General features: G+C 36.9%; 1 protein-coding gene across 3 annotated transcripts in view; it reads left to right on the top strand.

Annotated features, from left to right (window-relative positions):
* MAPk-Ak2 (MAP kinase-activated protein kinase 2) overlaps nucleotides 1-22,225 on the top strand; it is a 383,073-nt gene that overhangs the window by 92,351 nt on the left and 268,497 nt on the right. The window lies entirely within an intron of this gene.

Genomic DNA, 22,225 nt, shown 5'->3' with positions numbered 1-22,225 from the left:
CGCGAAACCTGACACTGTCACCGACCAAATCCTCGGCCACCTTATTTACTACGTGGACATGGCGAATGCCGACCATATTGGACATGGGATTCAAGGGGTTGATAGGCGTCACCAACGCGAGACGATTCCTATTATAAATATGAATGTATCATACAGATATTTAACAGGCGAGGTTGGGCGGGATTGCTTAGGAGGGTCAATGCGGTCATAATAAATCGTTACCGAGGGGGTCGGGCTAGTACCTTAATGGTGCTTATTAGCGAAACGTTCCGGATCTATATCCGGGAAAGGACCATCAACATCGATAACACTCCCCACAAACGCCTCTAACACGCCTCTCATTATGGTCCACCCCTGTTGAAAAAGCAAGTTTCCTTGGACTCCCGTTAGAGGATATTGATGACAATTTATGATCGGTCACACCTATTGGATGGGGCGAAGCACTGCTACAACAACAACATAACACTCTCCAAAACCTTGGGGGAGTATCTTTATAGCTATAATAGCAACAACAAACATATTGGACATCCACGTCGATGCATTACGCTACTAAAATACTACCAAAAATACTGGGTGTTTCGTTCGACCAGGATCTAAATTTTGTTCAGCATATAGCCACAATTGTACCCTAAGTCGAGAGCCGTAAAAAAATCTTTAAGTCTCTTTCCGACATCACTTGGGGCAAGTATAAAAAAGCAGGCCTGTCGAATCACCGCACAACTGCACCGTCACTTAAGAAGAAGTGTATGAAGAAAGGAACAAGCCCTCAGAGACATTAAAAAGACGTCGGATTAATATTCCAAGGATTGCCCGGTGAATCATGTTCATACAGCCAAATACCCTAAACTCGCAGATGTGGAAAGCAACCTCGCCCGTGAGACGCTAGTACCTATTCTAGCTCAACTTCGATATGTATACTTTAGTATGTTGAGCTCTTACCTACATCTTTTCAATTGCAATGTGAAAACAACGACAATACCCCTAACACCCTTATCTCCCTGGTCCAACCATATTGCGTACGCAGGAGTGTTACTTTTTATGACAGAGCGTCACGTTCTTCGGCAAAATTTGAGGAGCTGTGGCAACGTCGCGCGGTAGTTGAATGAAATGTTGACAATCTATAGTATAGAGAAATATTCAAAGAGGAATTGTGTCGGAAAGAATTATCGGAGTGAATTTAATTTAAAATCCAATTTTATTGGTGAAAAATAAAATAAATAAAACAATTATAACCAAATATATAAAGGTAAAATATGGAACACAGCGCATGTCACAAAGGACGTATTCAGAAAATGGAGAGGGAAAAGTTTGCGCGTAGATTGAAAAATGGAGAAAATGCGACGCCCCAAATTATGCCGCAGGATCAGAGGTTATGGAATTGGTCAGCTCTCCTAGCATATCACCAGAAGGCAATCATTTTTCGTCATCTTCGGAATTTAGTGCATTCGGAATTTAGCATTTGCGTGAATAAAGAAACTAATATATAATACTTTGGCATATGATCCTCTGTGGGTGCTCCATGGAGTACTACAGTGAAAGTTCTTTGGAAAGTACTCTCATGTATGTACTCTATGGAATACTCACAAACAAAGCTCACCTACTCCTCTCCTAGGACATCACAATGTTAATTGGAGCACATTACAGATTAGTTTTGGAGCACTCCTATACTCCAAAAGAAGTATTCGGGAACCGGAATTAATCTTGGTTAAGTTAGGCGGACACCGTGGTGTGATGGTAACGTGCTCCGCCTACCACACCGTATGCCCTGGGTTCACACCTCGGGCAAAGCAAAATCAAAATTTTAGAAATAAGGTTTTCCATTTAGAAGAAAATTTTTCTAAGCGGGGTCGCCCCTCGGCAGTGTTTGGCAAGCGCTCCGGGTGTATTTCTGCAATGAAAAGTTCTCAGTGAAAACTCATCTGCCTTGCAGATGCCGTTCGGGGCATAAAATATGTAGGTCCCGTCCGGCCAATTTGTAGGGAAAAATCAAGAGGAGCACGACGCAAATTGGAAGAGAAGCTGGGCCTTAGATCTCTTCGGAGGTTATCGCGCCTTACATTTGTTTATTTATTTATTTTTTAATTTAGAATTAGCGTTATTGCTATTCGGATTTTTTTTGCGTGTAATGTTTATTACTAAGCCTGTCATAGAATGGTCTGTAATGTTGAGGTTGAGATTTATGCCAGTAACAATATTAAATATATAACTGCTGCTGCGAACAAATACATGGTCGATACACTACGAGTAAGTTCATTTAAAAAGGATGTTAGCCCATGATTAGTCATAAGCATTAAGTAGCTATCAGTCATAGCACTCAGGTTGAGGATATCTAAATTAAGGTCACCTATAATAAAAAAGTTACCAGCATTTTCACTGCAAAGAAGATTTGAAAACTCATCCAAAAATGTCTGAACAGAGACCGGGTGTAGCCTGTAGACACACATGAAATAAAAACTTTGGAATCCAACCTTAAAGATATCTTTGAAATGTCAGCGCTCGTAATATTATATTCTAAATATTCACATTCGTAAGTACTTCGTTCAAAAACTCCAACACCACCTGCTGAATATTGGTCATTTGTATTTGCAAAGAATGTATAGCCAGGTATAGTAAAATCACGTATTTCGTCACAATATATCCATATTTCGGAAACGAAAATTAAATCCGGTTTGATTTTAAATAATATCAAATTACAGAGCAACAAATCAAAATTTTTCCGAAGACTGCGTATGTCTGGATGAACAACAAAAGAGTCACTAGTATTACATAATAAATTTAAATCTTTGATTGGGTTGATTACGGAGTGGCTGTTATTATTTAAAAAATCGAAAGAGACCATGAGATTTTAATATTAATAAAAAGAAAAAAGAAATCAAAAGGAGAATTAACTCAATTTTGACAAATCGTCAAAAGTTCTTGAATAGAAAGCCACCTTCATTATCAGCATTTTTCATCAAAATACTGCCATTCCTAACACACAGATATTTATAACTTTTCTCTTTTTTTATTTCTTTTTTTGCACCTGTGAACAGAGCTCGATTGTAGCTGGTGAGTCTGTCATTAATAAATATATATTGTAACGAATTTACTGCAATTCCCCTTATTTGCAATCTTCTGCCAACGTTCGTACCGCTAAACTGTTGAATAAATAACTCCAATATTGAATAATGGAAAAATGGGCTTTTTTAAAGTACTTCACAATAACACTTATAGCTTGCTTAATAACCAAAATGATTGATAGCTCAAATGAAACTGCCTTCTCGCCTCCACGGTTGTCGCCTTTTTTCTCGTTGCATATTTCTAGGCTTTTCTAATTCCAGAACTTACTAGTTAGTTATAAATTTCTCAGCTACAACTACAGATGTATCATTTTTATAGATTATCTCATACCCCATGAGTTTGTATGTGTGAGCGACACTTCCACACTTATAATTGCATAGCTTTAGGAGCATCTCAGATAAGATATCTGCATGTGTTTGTGCATCTCTTCTCCGCTGCGTGTACGTACATAGGAGTAGACAAAATGATTAAATTATTGATGTGCATCACGTCACTGCTTAGCATCGGCATAGAGATGGCAGTACCCCTTAGTGCCGCCAACATTCGTAACACTGCCCTCCACCTAAGTCTGATCGTCCCGATCAGACAAATCTCTCGATCTAAACGTTGCCAGCCTTTCCAAATGGACCACTTTCATTTTGGTTCGTGGTTTACCGATGGTTTATGCGGTACACTACATCGTTGATCCGTTTTACAACTTTGTATGGGCCTTCTCAATTACACTGCATTTCGGGGACAAACCTTTTTTACGTTGTGGGTTGTATAACAGCACCAAATCTCATTCCTGAAAACCTTCCGAATTAATTGCTTTATCGTATCTGGCTTTCATCTTGTCACTCATAACCTTTGTTCGTTGCCTTATCAGATCATGTATTTCTCTTAGCTCTTCTTCCAAATCACCAGTGGATTTCTTGACATTTCTCTCCGCATTGGCATCTATCCCAAACTTCAAATCAGCTGGCAGTCTAAGGTCATTGCCAAAAATTACTTTTGCAGGGATTTGGCCCGTTGTCTCATAAACTGCTGATCGGTAAGCCATCAAGAATAATGGTATGCGGGTATCCCACTCTTTATGGTACTTGTCTACTACTGTCCTTAAGTGCTCCTCCAATGTTCTATTGAATCGTTCTACCATACCATCGGATTGAGGATGCAATGCAGTTGTCCGTGTTTTTCGAATGCCCAATGATTTACACATTTCCTGGAACACAGGTTATTCGAAATTCCTGCCTTGGTCAGAATGTAACTCCATTGGTACAACATACCTTGCAACCCAATTGTTTATAAACACTTCCGCTACAGTTTCCGCTTCTTGATTTGGGAATGGGTATACCTCTGGCCATTTGCTGAAATAATCCATAACTACCAGTACATATTTGTTTCCGCCGTTGCTAGTAGGAAATGGACCGGCGACATCCATAGCGATCCTTTCAAATGGCGAACCTGAGTTATATTGCTTCATCCGGCCATGACTTTGGGTTTTGGGCCCTTTCGATCTGCTGCAAACCTCGCAGTTCGCAATCCACTCAATGACCGACTAACGGCAACCAACCCAATAGAATCTCTGTTTAATCTTCTCGAGCGTCTTCGTGATTCCAAGGTGACCTCCGCTTGGACCATTATGCAGCTCGCTGAGCACGTCAGGAATCCTCTTTCTGGGAACAACTATCAGTTTCTTTTTTCGTTGACCATCCTCACTCTCCCATACTCGATGCAAGCAACCGGATATCAATTCTAAACTGTTCCACTGTGCCCAATATGACTTCGCAATGGGACTCTCTGCTGACTTCTCCTCTCCGCTTGGTCTTTCGTTTCGTTCGAGCCCTTGCATAACATGTGACAGATCTGTATCTTCTAGCTGACACTTTCTTAGTTGTTCCTTGTCCCATTCATCCGTACACGTTATAGTCATTAGCCGGACATCTATAATGTCTTCTTTAGCCTCGGCCTTTGAACAGTGCTTGCATTCCAAACTACATGGTCTTCGTGACATTGCATTGGCATTTGCATGCGTACTACCTTTTCGATGCTCAATGGAAAAGTCATAGCTTTTTAGTCGCTCGTTCCACCGTGCCAATTGTTCTTCCGGATTACGGAACTGCAGAAGCCATTTTAACGCTGCGTGCTCTGTCCTGACACGGAATCCCTGGCCGTAGAGGTATTTGTGAAAATGTTTAATGCACTCTACCAATGCCAACAGCTCTCTCCGCGTAACGCAGTAGTTCCTCTCTGGTTTTCCAGTCGAACGGCTGTAATATGCAGCTACCTTCGCCTGTCCATCGACCAGTTGTGATAAAACGCCTCCTATAGCATATCGACTCGCATCTGTGTCTAGAATAAATATTGTTCCTAGAATCGGATATGCTAACATTGGGGCAGTGCACAACCGCTCCTTCAATGTTTGGAAAGCCACTTCTTGCTCCTTCTTCCATTCAAAAGCTTTATTTCTTCTTGTAAGCTCATGGAGGCTATGGGCTATGCTGGAAAAATTTGGTACAAATCGGCGGTAATATATGTACAGCCCAAGGAAACTTCTCAATTCATGTAGGTTCTGTAGTCTTGGACAATCCTTTACAGCCTCAATCTTTTCGTTTGCAGTGCAGATGCCCTCTGTCGTTACCTTGTGACCCAAATAATTTACTTCCTTTTTAAACAGCGCACACTATTTGGGACTTAACTTCAGACCAGCGCCAGCTATTCTCTGGAAAACTTCCTCCAAGTTCTTGAGATGTTCATCAAAGTTCTTGCCCAATACGATGATGTCGTCCAGGTACACCAAGCATGTTTTCCAATGTAGACCTTTCAGTACCTGGTCCATGAGTCTCTCAAAAGTAGCTGGTGCATTACAAAGTCCAAAAGGCATCACTGTAAATTGCCAAAGACCATCACAGACACTGAAGGCTGTTTTCTCTTTATCTTCCTCCTTCACCTCAACTTGCCAGTAGCCGCTTTTCAAGTCCAGTGTGGAAAACCATTTCGTACCAGATAGCGAGTCCAGAGAGTCGTCAATTCTTGGCAATGGGTAGCTATCCTTTTTCGTGACGTCATTCAACTTCCGGTAACCCACGCAAAACCTCCTTTTTCCATCCTTCTTCTTTACAAGTACTACCGGTGAGCTCCATGGACTAGCTGATGGTTCGATGACGCCGCTGTCGCTCATTTCTTGTACGATTTGACTCACAACTTCCCGTTTCGCCAGTGGAACACTACGAGCAGCTTGACGTATCGGCCTCGCGTCTCCAGTGTCAATTTGATGTTTCACAACATTGGTGCGGCCTGGTTTGGAACCATTCTGTTCGCGTACTTCAGGAGCAGTTGTTTTGCCTTACTCCGATAGGCTTCCTCTAGCCCCTGCGTCCATGCCGTGATGTCATTTGAAAAATCAGTATTACTAGTTGAAACGTGTTCCTGGAGCTGTTCACAGTTAATAACTACTTCAGCCTCTTGGCATCTTCCCAAAATAGCTCCTTTGGTCAAATTGAATGGTGACTTGTGTAGTATTTAATATATAAATCACTATTTAATAATAAGCACTATTTATTTTTATAAAATATTTTTATTTAACCGCTCCTAAAAATATGTTACAAAACGTTTTTAAATATTTCAACCGAATGAAAATTTTTGAAAGACAATATTTTACAATTGAAAAATAAAAATTAAAAAGAACAAAAAAAATTCAATTTATTTAAAGTAGGTACATTTAAAGTTGAATATAAATATAACCCTACAATACTCCCCCTTCCGGAGATTTAATGTTAAATAAATTAAAAGTAACTTTCTTTTTTGTTTTTGTGTTAGGTATCTGTATTTTATCAATCATTGCTGGTTTTAAACGATCAATAGGAATAGATTTAATTTCATTGTTTATTTCAATTTTAAAGTTTTTAATATCTTTTTCAATAACTCTATAAGGACCTTCATACGGATGTTGCAAGGAATGTTTGTTTATTACACGTACAAAAACAAAATGACAATCTTTTAAATCTTTTGGAACAAAAATACCACTAGAATTTTGATGATGTTCCAAATTTGATTTAAAATTTTTAAAATGTTCACGCAAACTACTTAAAACATCCGTTGAAGTTATATTCTCTGTAGTTGAAACAAATAATTCACCAGGTAATCTTAAATTTTGTCCATAAACCATTTCAGCCGGTGTTGCTGAAATATCTTCTTTAAAAATCGATCGCAAACCCATAAGTACTATTGGTAACTCTTCATACCAATCTCTGGATCCATTCCTAGCCATTATTGAAGATTTAAGCTGTCTATGAAAACGTTCTATCATTCCATTAGCTTGGGGATGATAAGGAGAAGTTGTTATTTGATGACTTCCAAGAAGTTTCGTTAATTCTGAAAACAAGTTTGAAGTAAATTGTGATCCCTGATCTGTTGTTATTTCTAATGGAACTCCAAAACGTGAAATATATTCTTTAAAAAATTTATTTAGAACCGTAACTGCAGAAATATCTCTTAGTGCGAATGCCTCTGGTCAACGTGTAAATCTATCAATTATAGTTAATATGTAACGATATCCTTTTGAAACAGGTAAGGGTCCAACAATATCTAAGTGAATGTGTTCAAATCTAGATTTTGGAATTGGAATTTTCATAACTGGAGATTTTGTATGACGATTTTTGACAACTTATACATTCTTTAGACCAAGTATTAATATCTTTATTCATTTTAGGCCAAAAATATTTCTTAACTATCAAACGACGTGTAGTCTACTACCAGGATGTGAAATCCCATGTAACATATCAAATATTATTTTTCTTAAATTGTTTGGAACGAAAGGCCTAGGATTTTCTCCTGACACTTCGCACCATATATTAAAGTTAAGAACAGGAATTTTTATTAGTTTCAAATTTAAAAATGTTTGCTCTGAGGTAAGTTTGCTTAAGTCACTGTCTTGTTGTTGTTCACTTTGTAAAATTTTTAAATTAATGTCCGAATTATTAATCGCTTCTACTTCAAACGCACGAGATAATGTATCAGCTACAACATTTTCTTGTCCTTTAATATACCTAATGTCATTCGTAAACTGAGCAATGAATTCCATATGTCTAGTCTGTCTTGGACTGCGTTCTGTTTTTGAATTTAAAGCAAATACAAGAGGCTTGTGATCTGTGAAAACTGTAAATTCACGTCCTTCTAGAAGATAACGAAAATGTTTAATGTTCAAATAAATAGCTAATAGTTCCCTATCAAATGCACTATATTTAATTTCGGATGGAGACAATTTCTTTGAAAAGAATGCAAGTGGTTCTGAATTATTATTAAACGTTTGATGTATGACACCACCTATTGCCGTATTGGATGCATCTACATTTAAAGAAAGTTTTGCATCTTTGTTAAAATGATTTAACAATATCGCAGATGCAAACTTTTCTTTAATGCATTCGAAAGCTTTATTAGATGTATCGTCCCAAATTAAAATCTTGTCTCGCTTCTTATTTGTTCTATTAATTAAATCATAGATAACTGTCGTAAACTCTGCTTGAAAAGTTTGCGCGGAGTTCCTAAGCCCGAAAGGCATTCGTACAAATTCAAACATGCCAAAAGGCGTAGTGATTGCAGTTTTATAGATATCCTCTTCTGCCATTGGAATTTGGTGATAAGCTCTTACCAAATCTAATTTTGAAAATATTTTCTTATTTCTTATTCCAATTATATCCAATTCAATTCATGTTGAAGTCATGAACATGGGGCAAAGGATAACGATCAGGAACTGTTACGACATTTAATCTTCTAAAATCTCCACAAGGACGCCAGTCATTTAACTCCTTCTTGGGTACAAGATGTAAAGGAGATGCTACTGCTGAATTAGAAGGTCTACATATCCCTGTCTTTACTAAAAAATCGAATTCAGTTTTAGCTACTTTGAATTTAATGGGGTCTAAACGTCTTGGTTTAGAAAATGGCAAATTTCCTTCAGTGACTAATCTGTGAACTGTTGTATGTCTAACTGGTTGTGAATAATCTGGTTCAGAAAATAAAGAAGGAAATTCTTTTAGTAACTTTGTAAATTTGTTATCAACAGCGAAAACTTTTGGTAGCGAAACATTACAAACACATGAAATTGTGTTAACTGAAAGACTTGTTATCGGATCTACTAAGCATTTGCGTTTAACATCAACTAAGAGACCATATTTACATAAAAGATCAGCACCGATAATTGGTTTAGCTATATCCGCTATTAAAAACGTGAACGGAAATTCGCCACGCAGTCCTAAATTAATATTTAAACGTTTTTTACCGTATGTCGAAATCGTTGAACCGTTAGCTGCAGTTAAAATAATATCTGATGACTTTTTCGAACTTGAAGATTTTGAAACCGGAAGCACTGAAATTTCTGCTCCACTATCTATTAAAAAATTAAGTTTGTTTGTTTTATCTAAATGTCCGTTGTTTGTCGCCGTAACAACGGATAACTTTAGTTTGACGAACTATTATTTTTAAAAGCGCATGGTTGTTCACATTTCAAAGCCTGATTACCAAACTTATAATGATACCTACAGAGCCAATTTGGGTTGTCACGAGACTTTGATCGATATCTAGAAGGACTTCTAAAACGATTCCTACTAAAAGATCGGGACCTTGAATAATTTTGACTCATCTGATTTTTAATTTCACTGATCTCTAATGACAATTTTTCAAAATTTTTGCACATCATGTTAGTTGTTTGAACCAAATTTGAAATAATTGCATTTTCGCTTTTAGAATTTGGAAAATTACTAACTGAGGCTATTTCATTTTTATTATAAACTTCCCAAATATTATCGGCTAATTTAACTAATTCACTTATTTCATTCAAATTCGAACTAGTAAGAATAATACTTAAATTTTTGGGCAACTTCCTTATCCAAAGCTTTTTAAGAATTTCTTTGCTAAAATTGTTTCCAGAGAGTAGCACTAGAGACCGATAAAACTCAGAAGGTTTACAATCTCCCATTTCTGAATCGGATAACACTCGATCTAATTTGGCATTCTCACTTAATGAGTGCCGTTCAATTAAAATGTTCTTTAATGCAGAAAATTTGTCATTTTCAGGAGGATTTTGAATAAAATCAAGAATTGTCATAATTACATCCTGTGGAAGTGCAGTTATGACATATTCATATTTTGTCCCTTCCTGAGTAATGTTCTTTCGACTAAATTGCATTTCAGCATGGATGAACCATGCTTCAGGGCAATTAGTCCAAAATTGGGGAAGTTTTACCGATGTAGCAAAAATTTCATTATTTTGATTCACTTATGGATTTGGTAAATCATTTTGATAATTTTCATTATCCAAATCAATAAGTGAATCGTTTACTTGATTTCGTGGTGTAGATGTACGTATATTATTTGATGGTGAATGAAACATTGTTAATAGAAATAACTACAAAAATTATATTATAGGAAGAAATAAAAATGTCCGGAAAGGAGCGTTTACAAAACCCAAATTATTAATATATTTTGATACATATACAGATACATATAAATAATATTAATACTAGATACAGCTCACCAAATATTTGTCGCAATGGTTTTAAAATTGATTGATGAATTTAGACAATGTATTGTGCAATGGCTTTAAAATTGATTGATGAAATTGGACAATGTATTGTGCAATGGCTTTAAAATTGATTGATGAAATTAGACAATGTATTGTGCAATGGCTTTAATTGTTTTGTATTTGTAGCTTTTGTTGTTGTTGCTCTTGCAATGTTTGATTGAAAGGCTGATGTTAATGATGCAGCGGTAACGTCTGGAATAATGACAATCCAAAAATACGACGAAGACGACGTCGTGCAGTTGAAAATAAACTAATTTTATAGAAGTGAATCTAGTTTTTGGACCACCACGTCTACGTCAAATACGCGTTAGAGAGGGCTCTTGTGATGTTCACGATATATTTGGTATATATTTTCAACTTGTCTTTCAGATAATTCTTCGAGTAGTGAAGACACTTCACACTAGTTTAAAGGTACGAATTACAAAACTTTTAGCGAGTTAGAGCTGGACGTTGCAAGATGTTACGCACTTTATTTGAAAATGAATTTAAATAAATCTCTTCGCTGGTCTTTTGTAAATCAATTAAAGTTTGTTCAAGTGCACCACCTTTAACAATTTGTTTAAGAATTTGCTGATAAAAACGTAATAAGTTGGATATAGTAAACAGAACTATGGTATCATTTTCGGAAGTCAATATGGTTTCCACTCGCATAATATATAACTAGGAAGAGAATAAATCGATTTTTGCTGAACATCAACTGGTGGCGTTATTATTTCATACAGCATACAAGAATTAAAATTTGATTCGTTGTTTTTGAAGGACGGTTTTATATTTGGCTGGCTAGATCGCCAATGTAGTATTTAATATATAAATCACTATTTAATAATAAGCACTATCTATTTTTATAAAATATTTTTATTTAACCGCTCCTAAAAATATGTTACAAAACGTTTTTAAATATTTCAACCGAATGAAAATTTTTGAAAGACAATATTTTACAATTGAAAAAATAAAAATTAACAAGAACAAAAAAAATTCAATTTATTTAAAGTAGGTACATTTAAAGTTGAATATAAATATAACCCTATAACTTGAACTCATTGAGTACTCTTACCGGAATACGTCCATCTTGTTTTGTCATAGCCAGGGTTTTTCCTACAAGTATGTTCAGTGCTGATTTGTTTGCTGCTTCGACATCCCACAATTTGTTTGTCCCACAATCTCCATCAACCTTTGCCCAGATGACTGCTTCGGATTTTGGTGGTATTTGCTGACTCTCTTCCACCAGCACTCGTTTACTGCTATAGCCTCTCTCGTAGCCTAAGTTAAGTGGCACATTCATGTTCTTATATCGCATCGTCTTGCTTTGCATATTGATCTTGATGCTTTGGTCGATTAAGAAGTCCACTCCAATTATGATTTCATCAACAATCTCTGCCACTATAAAATTGTGTAGTACCGTGACGTTCCCAATCGCTACTTCTCCAATTACCTGGGTGTCCTCTCCCGTGGATGTACGTAATCTTGCTCCAAGCAATGGTCTTATCTTCTTGTTGACTAAATCTGATCGAATGATGGAATGGGATGCACTCGTATCTACAATCAGTAACCGTTCCTTTCCATCCACATGTCCTCCGACAGTAAGATTGTTTGCCCTTCTTCCAATTTGTGAGATACAGATTATGGGGCATTTAATTGAGGGAGCCAGCTGCTGGCTCGCTTTAGTTTAACGATTGATTGGTCTTGGAGATCTGATCATCTCCTTCAGCTCTGCGTTTACGACCACCCACATTGTTGGAACCGTTAGGGTTGGTGTTGCAATAACGCCCAATGTGCCCTGGCTTTCCACACTTAAAGCATTTGACTTCATCATTATTCTTCTGCTGCGTACCCTTCAATGCTTCCAAAATTGTGTCTAACCAGTCTGGCCTTTCCACTTCCACGCGATGAGCTTTGTACGCTGGCTTACTCAAAAGTGAGGCTGTTTCTTGAGTCAGTGCATGCGATACCGTTTCAGCAAATGTCAGCTTTGGTTTTGCGTATGTAGATCGCTTCCTTTCCACGTCCCGTATGCCATTTATAAACTCTGCATTTTTACCCTCTCGGTGTATTCCACGGGTGCGTTCGCATTTGCGAGATGAGCCAATCTTTCAACATCCGAGGCAAACTCCTGTAAAGTCTCATTCGCTCTGTGGTGACGGTTTTGCAACTCAATTTGGAATATCTGTATTCTATGCTCGCTTCCGTATCGCCTCTCTAGAGCGCCCATCAATGCTTCATAGTTGTTCCGCTCTCCTTCGGAAATCGTCTGTTGGATTTCGGCTGCTGGCCCCTTCAATGCTACGAATAGAGCTGCAACTTTATCTTCAGCATTCCAGTTGCTCACTGCTGCGGTCTTCTCAAACTGTAGCTTAAAGACCTGGGAAGGAACAGAACCGTCAAATGATGGTGTTTTTACCTTTGGATTGCTTGCTGAATCAGCTGTGCGATTTAATTGCAACTCTTGTATACGACCTCTCAAAGCATCCTCCTCGGCTTCGATTTTTTCCTCAAACTGCGTTATTTTCTCGTCCATACGCGCTTCGAATTTTGATAATATACGCGCCTCTTGCGCTTCGAGTTGTATTGTTATGCGTGCCTCTTGTTCTTTCAGTTGTGTTTCCATCTTTGATGTAATCTGTGTTGACATTTCTGACATACGCGTTTCTTGTGCTTCAATCTTCGATGTAATCTGTGTCGACATTTCTGACATACGCGTTTCTTGTGCTTCAATCTTCGATGTAATCTGTGTCGACATTTCTGACATACGCGTTTCTTGTGCTTCAATCTTCGATGTTATTTCTGACGACATTTCTGACATTTGCGACGACATTGATGTTACTGTCGATGTTTGTACAGATATTGCAGTCAAAATCATGTTCAAGTCTGAGCTCGTAACTGTCTGCGATGTTTCGTTTTTCTCTTCAATTTTTGTTGTTGTCTCGTCCCCATCAGGATAAAAGACATACTCGTCCACACCAATTCCTTGCGACTCCATTACTTCTCGTAGCCGTGCTTGAAGTTCGATCTTTTTGCCGGTTGTATTCAAACCATGGTTCTCCAACTCCTTTTTCGGTTGCTGGATCCTCAATTCACTCAACTTTGCCATGTCCAAGTTGTATTCCCAATCTTCGGAATTTATTCAACAATTCCTCTTCTGACACCAATTGTAACGAATTTACTGCAATTCCCCTTATTTGCAATCTTCTGCTAACGTTCGTGTCGCTAAACTGTTGAATAAATAACTCCAATATTGAATAATGGAAAAATAGCCTTTTTTAAAGTACTTCACAATAACACTTATAGCTTGCTTAATAACCAAACTGATTGATAGCTCAAATGAAACTGCCTTCTCGGCTCCACGGTTGTCGCCTTTTTATACTGTCTGATTTCCTCGTTGCATATTTCTAGGCTTTTCTAATTCCAGAACTTACTAGTTAGTTATAAATTTCTCAACTACAACTACAGATGTATAATTTTTATAGATTCTCTCATACCTCATGCGCTTGTATGTGTGAGCGACACTTCCGCACTTATAATTGCATACCTTTAGGAACATCTCAGACAAGATATCTGCATGTGTTTGTGCATCTCTTCTCCGCTGCTTGGACGTACGTAGGTGTAGACAAAATGGTTAAATTATTGATGTGCATTCACGTCACTGCTTAGCATCGGCATAGAGATGGCAGTACCCCTTAGTGCCGCCAACATTCGTAACAATATTAATACTATTTATAGAAAACAAATTTCCGCTAGGTGGCATGCTATTGAGATAACTACAAATCCCTGAAAAACGAGGGAAATTTTGCGATCGATTTTTGAGTAACTTCCCGGTGAGCTAGAGACTTGAAACTTGGGCCGTGGGTCAGAACCGGTGACAATGCAATATTTTGTCAAAAAAGTTCCGCTAGGTGGCGCATGGATTGAGATATTAGGAAAATTAGTTTTGAATTGAGAATATTTCAATCCATTTTTAACTAACTTCCCGTTTTTAACTTATTCAACGTTAAATTTTATAACATCAGAAATTTTCATTCTTTGAAATTTTGTTAAACATAAAGATTAGAAATAAACTTAAAACAAAATAAATATTTTTTCTATAAAAAGAATTTCAAAATTGTAAGCCACAACTGGCGATCCCGCCTATACACCTAAAATTGTTCTACAACGAATTAATGTAATTCAGCCTTTGCTCATACGGGCACGCTTTGCACAATTAAGTGCTTGGTGAGGGACGGTCAAGTGCAGGTATGTGGGGCGAAGAACACAGGAACAGAATAATATACAAACACACATAAGATTGATAAAGAGAGAGTATTTGGCCTTATACATATGTGGAAAATAGAGCTGCCACCGCTCTTATTATGTTCAAATTATTAAGCGTTTTAGGATAAACTAGCCTTTACCGGCGTCTTCGCTCGCGCTAAAGGCCACAAATATGTAATGTCGCTTTTGTGATTCACAACTCGAACTGAATTTTCAGTCAAATCATAAACAATGCAAGTTTTAAAATTAGAAAAATGGTCGCCGTAAATTAAACACACATGCTCCAACAATATTTGCAGTGTGGATTTAACGATATATGTACATATGTGAGCTGAAGAAATTTGAAAATTCCTCGATAATTTGAAATTTATAAATGAAAGCAGTTATGTTTATAATAAAACTGGTAAAATTAGTCGTTGTTTATGCGATTGGTTGTTATGGAATCGCATCTACGGTGCAAGCAATAAGGAAGGCGGTCGGCATGATGTGGTGGTGCAGAGTGGCTAGTCATTTCGGCTGGGGCGGGTCCTTGCCAACCTTACTGTTCCTACGCCATAAACAGAAAAAAGTTCCTATCATGCCTATTCAACAACTCAACTGTCAAATTCAAAAAAAACCGATAGAAGCGCAGAGACCGACTCAAAACGCTTATCAATACAAATTAAAACGACATCCGGTCGAACCTGATGCCACGGCGGACAGACCGTTGACATATTCAAAAATTTAAAATTCAAAATTCAAAAAAAAACGAACGCAAAAAAAATACCGAACCGGACATGACCGGTTACTACTCTGAAATCAAAATTAAAAAAAAACTGCTGAAAATTAAAAGACAAACAAACAAAAAGAAATGGGCCGAATATATATAGGGGCGCCGCGGGTGATGTTGCGACGCCCGGTGCTATTCCCACCCTCAAATCCATGGCCAACGACGCACCTATTTTTCCGTGGCCCCTTACCTGTATTACCTACGTGCCTTCTAAATGAAAGTGGACGCTAACATTCCCATTTTACGAACTTATTTATGTATAATTCATTTCCTTATAAAAGCATGCTACACTGTTGTATGCGCATATGTGTGTATCATGAAGCGAAAGTAAATAAATATTGTAGTGTAAGCGCAAGCGTTTACCTTACCTTGCTTTTAAGCCGTTAATTCTCTTAAATAAAATGCGTATTAAGAAAACACAAAATTTCTGGATTTTCAAATTTCAATTTCAAATCTGGGTTCTTCTAATTTCCTTTGACATTCTCTTTTCGCTCATAATACACACAAAACATGAGCATTACAAAAACAATTGTTAAATTTTTACTTCTTCATCTAAGTCAACATCAATATTTTCATCAAAACTTATCATCAATATTTTCATTACATTTGATTATTTCGTTTTAAAGTTTACCGTCTGGTTTTGAATGGTTAATCTAAGATATTGTAACGAATGTTAGCAGCACTGAGCGATGCTATCGTCTCTAAGCCGATGCTAAGCAGTGACGTGAATGCACATCAATAATTCAATCATTATGTATCTACATAAACGAAACAATAACTGCGTCTACATATATGTACCATGTACGTATACAAGCAGCGGAGAGTCAATGCACAAACACATGCATATATCTGAGATACTCCTATAAGTATGCAATGAGAAAAACTATAAAATTGTGCAATTGTAGTTACAGCTGAGAAGTTTGAGAGCTACTGGACTAGTAGATTCTGGAAGCGCCTAGAAGATGCGAAGGTTGAAATCAAAGAGTATAAAAGGCGACAATTGTAGAGGCGCTAAAAATTCAGTTTGATTTGAGTTGTCAAGCAGTTTCGTTATTAAGCAAGCTATTCGTTGCACAGTTTGAGTGTTATTGTGAAGTACTTTAATAAAGGCCATTTTGCATTATTACAAATTGGAGTTATTTATTCAACAGTTTAGTGATTCGAACTTAGCAGAGGATTGCAAATAAGAGGATTTGCAAGTAAAATTCGTAACAATATGTTATAATTAGCATATATATTTATGCAAGAATTAATAATTTAGGAGTCTTTAAGAATAAATAAAAAAAACGTAGGTATGAAAAATACGGAATAGTAGGTAGTAATAATGTAATTAAAACTAATATGTATTTGAGATTTCGTAACCATTTACAAGTTTGCAGGCTTGCTCGGATTTTTGATATCAATTTCTTTAATCAAAATCAGTTTTTATATTTAAGTTTATTTTGTTTTATTTTAGTTTAATTTATTTGCATTTAATTTTAATTTTATTTTATATTTATTTTGGTAAATTTAGTTTAATTCATAACATCTTTATTCGTGTGCATGTTATAACAATTATGTTAATTTGTGTATGTATAGAAATGTATTTATGTAAATGGGTTGGGGTATATATTGAAGATAATAGAGTGAGAAATACATATATGCCTAGATTTAACTCTCACCAAAAGATTTGTAGGAATAAAAAAATACAGCTTAATATATAACCAGACTCAAAATCCTACATTTATGTGAGTACGTGTGTAACTCCCACGCCTAATGTTGTGTGATTCAATTAACAAATAGTCAGTAAAGTTGTTAAAGACATACTAGATAATTCTATAAAAAACTAACGATCACAACAGACATTTATTACTTGGTACTTATACCATTTACGTAACTTATGCCCTTGAAATAACTAATGATAATAATATTATGTATATAATTTAGTCTTATTAAATTCAAATGTGTAAAAATTTTGTCTATAATTTACATTTATCAAAATTGAGTTAGTGATGCGCTTGCGTGTGTTGAAGCATTACATAATGTAATATACTATTTAAAAAATTTATCATAAATTCATTAAATTAATAGAAAGAAAGTTGAATTGTTTACAGCCGTGGGTACGAAACTAGCAATGAAACCTAATACCAAAGCTTCCGGTTATTATCTTCCCTTATTTATTTTCGTTGGAAGCTCGACAGTGTTCAAAGAAAAACTTCATTTAATTTCAGAACAGGAAAATCTTCAAACCATGTCGAAGCCATTACCGAAAATCTAATGCTTGGAAAAAAAATTTTACGAAAATCTCGCAGTCTTACTTGGAAAGTCACAAGTTTTTGAGTTTGGTCAATTCAACTCTTCGAAGGATTTCAAAACGAACATTGATTCCCCTTCTTTTTTTTCTTCTAACAAAACTTCAACCATCCGCAAAACTCGACGGTCCAAAAAAAAGGTGTATGGAAACCAACGTAAAACTTCCAAACTTTCTTAAAACGATCCTCGGAAAGGAGAAAAAAAATCGACCCATTTGAAATAGTTAACCGGGCTTTATAAAACTCTCTGAGTATTACTTAGAGTTTCTTTAACTAATTATATCTAAGTTTATACATGGCTGGTACTTACATAGCCGCCAGAGTACGTACCGTGGGCCTCTGCTGGCGTGGTTACTGGTGATGTTGTTGTTGCTGGTGAAGTTGTCGCTGTTTTTGGTTATGGCGCGCGGTCTTGGGCGCGCTGTGTTGGTACTGTTGGTGGTTGTTGCGCTCAGTCTAGCCGTACTGGTGGTGGCTGTTGTTGTTGCTGGCGTTGTATCATATGCTGCTACGTATGGAGTTTGTGGGGGTTTTGGGGTACCTTGCCGTAAAACTCGGATGCATGTCTTACCAAACGACCGTCACAAGGAAGTAGTCATATGTATTGCTAAATTTGCGTACAGTTTCGAACGTCTTGCCGAATGAGGGCAACTTATTGAAATCGGGTTGCGAAGCGTGTGTTAATGCCAATGATACTACTATTTCACACAATTTAGTTATTCCAGTTATATTTGTTATTTGCCCAATCGGCTGCGGTGTTGGTTTAAGAGTCTTCTGTTGAGGAAAGCAGTGGTCGATAAGTATGTGGGAATCAGTTAAACGGCAAGCAGCGTGCAATTAATAGGAGTACAGGAAGAAATCAGAAAATAAAAAACGACGTAAGAAAGTTTTAAATTATGCAAAAAAATTGTGGGGAGAAGTGGCAAAATCGTGTTTAGCTTTGCCATCTGAGCATTTTGTGTGATTTTTTTTGTTTTGCGTTTATGCCTGCTAAGAGGATTTTGTCTTTGCAAAACGGCTGCTTGTACAGGTGTTCTTGTTACTTTTTACAAGTCAGTAATGGTGGTTTTTCACTGCTGTCGGTTTTGTGTGTTGCTTCCTTTTTTCTGGTGAATGTAGCTTTTCTTTTTATATATATTTTAATGTTTCTTTGTCTGCGTTGTCGTTGAGCAAAGAAATATGTATATTTTCAGACTTCGCTTATCTATCCCCTGGTTTTGCTTAACCACCTGCTTCCCATCTTTCGATCTGGCAAACGGTTGCGGCTGCTGTCTTTTGTGGTGGTGGCGGCACACTTAAACTTTCACTAAAAAAAGATTGTTGCAAATTTTTCTGCTCTATTCTTTTGTTTCTCAATTTTTTCCCCACCACTTGGGTTCCTTTACCGCCGGAAACTCGTGGCAATTTTTTTGCTAGTGATCGCAGATCTTTTCATTCTTGTTTCGATACTATTGCCTCGCAACTTTTTGGTCCCATCACTAGTCACTAGGTGTGTTCGCACGAAAACGCTTTCAATTGGACCGTAACCGTAGACCATAACAGCAGACCGTAACATGGTACCTTTTTTATTTATAATCTGATACACTTCTTTCTAGGCTCACGGCAACATTGCCAACAAGTCTGAAAAGTGTTTCGTTTTCCCACGATTGTAGTACGTTTTTCTATTACTACTTCCTCTAATGCTACTACTTTAAAAATACTTTTTTAAATACTTTTATGTATATATTGCAAAATGAATCGGCTTGCTTAACATAAAGTCGGCTTCAGTCTATGGTTATTCCGTTTTTCGTATTTCTTGCCAAAAATGTATGTTTTCGTTTTCGTACTTTTGCAACACAGTTTGGGAATTGGTTTTCGAGGTTGGGAGAGAATATTTTCATAGGCCCATCCCTGGTGTAATTAATTAGTGCGCCTAAAATCAGGCAAAAGAACAATTTTAAAACCCAAATATTGAATAGTGTTCTATTGAGTTATCAATGTGGAATAGCATCGATCAACTTTTGCTGTTGGCTATTATTTAAAAACTGTGTTTTTACAAGAAGACTTAATTTATTATTAAACGACAATTAGCGTCTTCATTTACTCGTGATGTGTGTGACGTCTTCGCTATTTATTTAATTATTTGATTAAAAGAATCAACAGATAATACAGTTTAGTAGACAAGGAGCAGCAGAATCAGTTTTTCATGACGGCATTCAAGCTTATGGTCAAAATTGTTATGGATATGTGTTTTCATTTAAGCCACATTCATTGAGCTCAATTGAAGTTATCTTATAATTACTATCTACACACATTATATCCATCTACCCATTGCAACAAAAGTCATCAATAAAAGCCATTGCATATATCTCATCGCTCTATTGTAACGCAGTGAGTAAAGTTGTAACATAACGATAACAAAATAAAAATTGAATATAAAGAAGCGATCATCTAATTTAAATTACGGTCATATGCATATCTTCAATAAATCTCATTATCAATCATCCAACTATTTATAAAAATAAATTGCAACCACGAAAATTCAATCAAGAAGAAAACAGCAAATTAAATTTGGAAGTGTGACGAAGGGGAAGTTTTATATAATATTAAAAGGAGCGCGCAAAATTTACAATGTTATTTATTTATTTTTTAAAATTAAATTTATAATAAATTATAAAATTTAATTGAGTTACAGCGCTAGCTGCCAGGGCTATTGGCTGCATCGGTAAAGTAAAAAAGGGTTATATTTTTGTGTTGATGGCCCGGATGTAGCTGTAGACAGTGTTGATGTTTTCCGTAGTTGGTGATTTCAGTAGGTTGGTGGGGTTTTGATTATTTAGGTTGGAAGATCGGTGGTTTTGGTAGATTGGATATTCATGTAGTAGGTGGCTGACAGTGAGGCGAGTGTTGCAGTGGAGACAGTTGCCGCTGTTTTGTCTGTTAAGCAGGTGTGAGTGTGTTGCGTTTGTGTGGCCGAGGCGTAGGCGTGAAAATGTGACGATTTTATTCTTTTCTATTTTAGTAGGGTATATTGATGGTGTTTTATTAGGGCTTATGGTAAAATAATGATAATGTTGAATGAGTGCCCTCTGTTCGTTAAGTTTGGCTTGGTGTTGTTTAAGACTGAATCTCAAGAAGTCCAATCTCTCCACGATGGTGCTTGTAATTGTTGGGGTTTTGCAGGCAGACCTCGCTGCGATGTCTGCTTTTTCGTTCCCAGTTATGCCTACGTGTCCTGGTATCCAGAAGAGCTTGGTTTGGGGAGACTGGTGCAGAATGTCTCGGATGGCGTTTATTGTATTCCAGTTGGTGTTGGTGTTGTTTTTTACAGCTTCTATGACTGTAAGACTATCGCTGAATATTACGGCTGTTTTCTTGTAGTTTTGAGCCATTTCAAGGGCTTCGAGAATTCCAGCGGCCTCGGCCGTAAATATCGATACGGTGGGCTGCATTATGTGATACCGTATGTGATATGTAAGATATCGTTTGACCTTTAGAGTTTACTATGGCGTAGGCGATTTCGTATTCTCCTTTTGAGGCATCTGTATTGTTGGCTTTCAAATTGGGATAGTTTTTCTTTGAATAGTTGTACATATACGGTGTTGGGGGTATTGTCTTTTTTGTGTTTTGTAAGCTCTGTGTTGCATGACTTTGGATTAAAAAGCCATGGTGGATGCTTTTTGATATACTGTTTGTAGGTTTGATTTATGATGTTTTGATTTTCGTGAATTATGTTGAGTATTGCCGATGGGACTTTTGGGATGTTTCTACATGCAATGGCTTTTTTTGTATCGCTGTCAAGTATAGATTGTTGTTCGAAAAGTATTTTTGAGAGAAGTCTGAGTCTGTTTTCCGCTATTCTTTCCTCTAGTAATGGGAGTCCTGATTCGGTTAGCATGTTGTTTACAGGGGTGGTGACGAAGGCGTATATGCTGCTCCTGACCGCTTGGTGGTATAGTGGTTTAATGATGTTTAGAGTAGTTTTTGGGCTGTTTCCGTATAGGAATAGCCCGTAGTCTATTTTTCTCAAAACGAGTATTTTGACTAAGTATATTAGGGTATTGATGTGGGTAAAGCTTCTACCTGCTAGATACCGAATTAGGTTGATTCTAGTTGCGAGCCACTTTTTTAGGTATATGCAGTGGTTGTTCCATTTGTAGTTTTTGCTAAACATTATGCCAAGAATTTTTAGTTTTTCGACGTATGGTATGCAATGAGAGTTAATTGTCGCATCGGCTGGGTGGCAGTTGTGTTTTCGGCAGATGTGTAGAATTCCGCATTTGGAAAAGTTGATGTTTGCGCCCGCTGTGTTTGCCCAGT

The sequence above is a fragment of the Eurosta solidaginis genome, chromosome 4, assembly GCF_040869045.1.
Source record: "Eurosta solidaginis isolate ZX-2024a chromosome 4, ASM4086904v1, whole genome shotgun sequence".
In the NCBI taxonomy this organism is placed as follows: Eukaryota; Metazoa; Arthropoda; class Insecta; order Diptera; family Tephritidae; genus Eurosta; species Eurosta solidaginis.
Note: the sequence above shows the minus strand (reverse complement) of the source record. Positions and strands in the feature narration are given on the sequence as shown.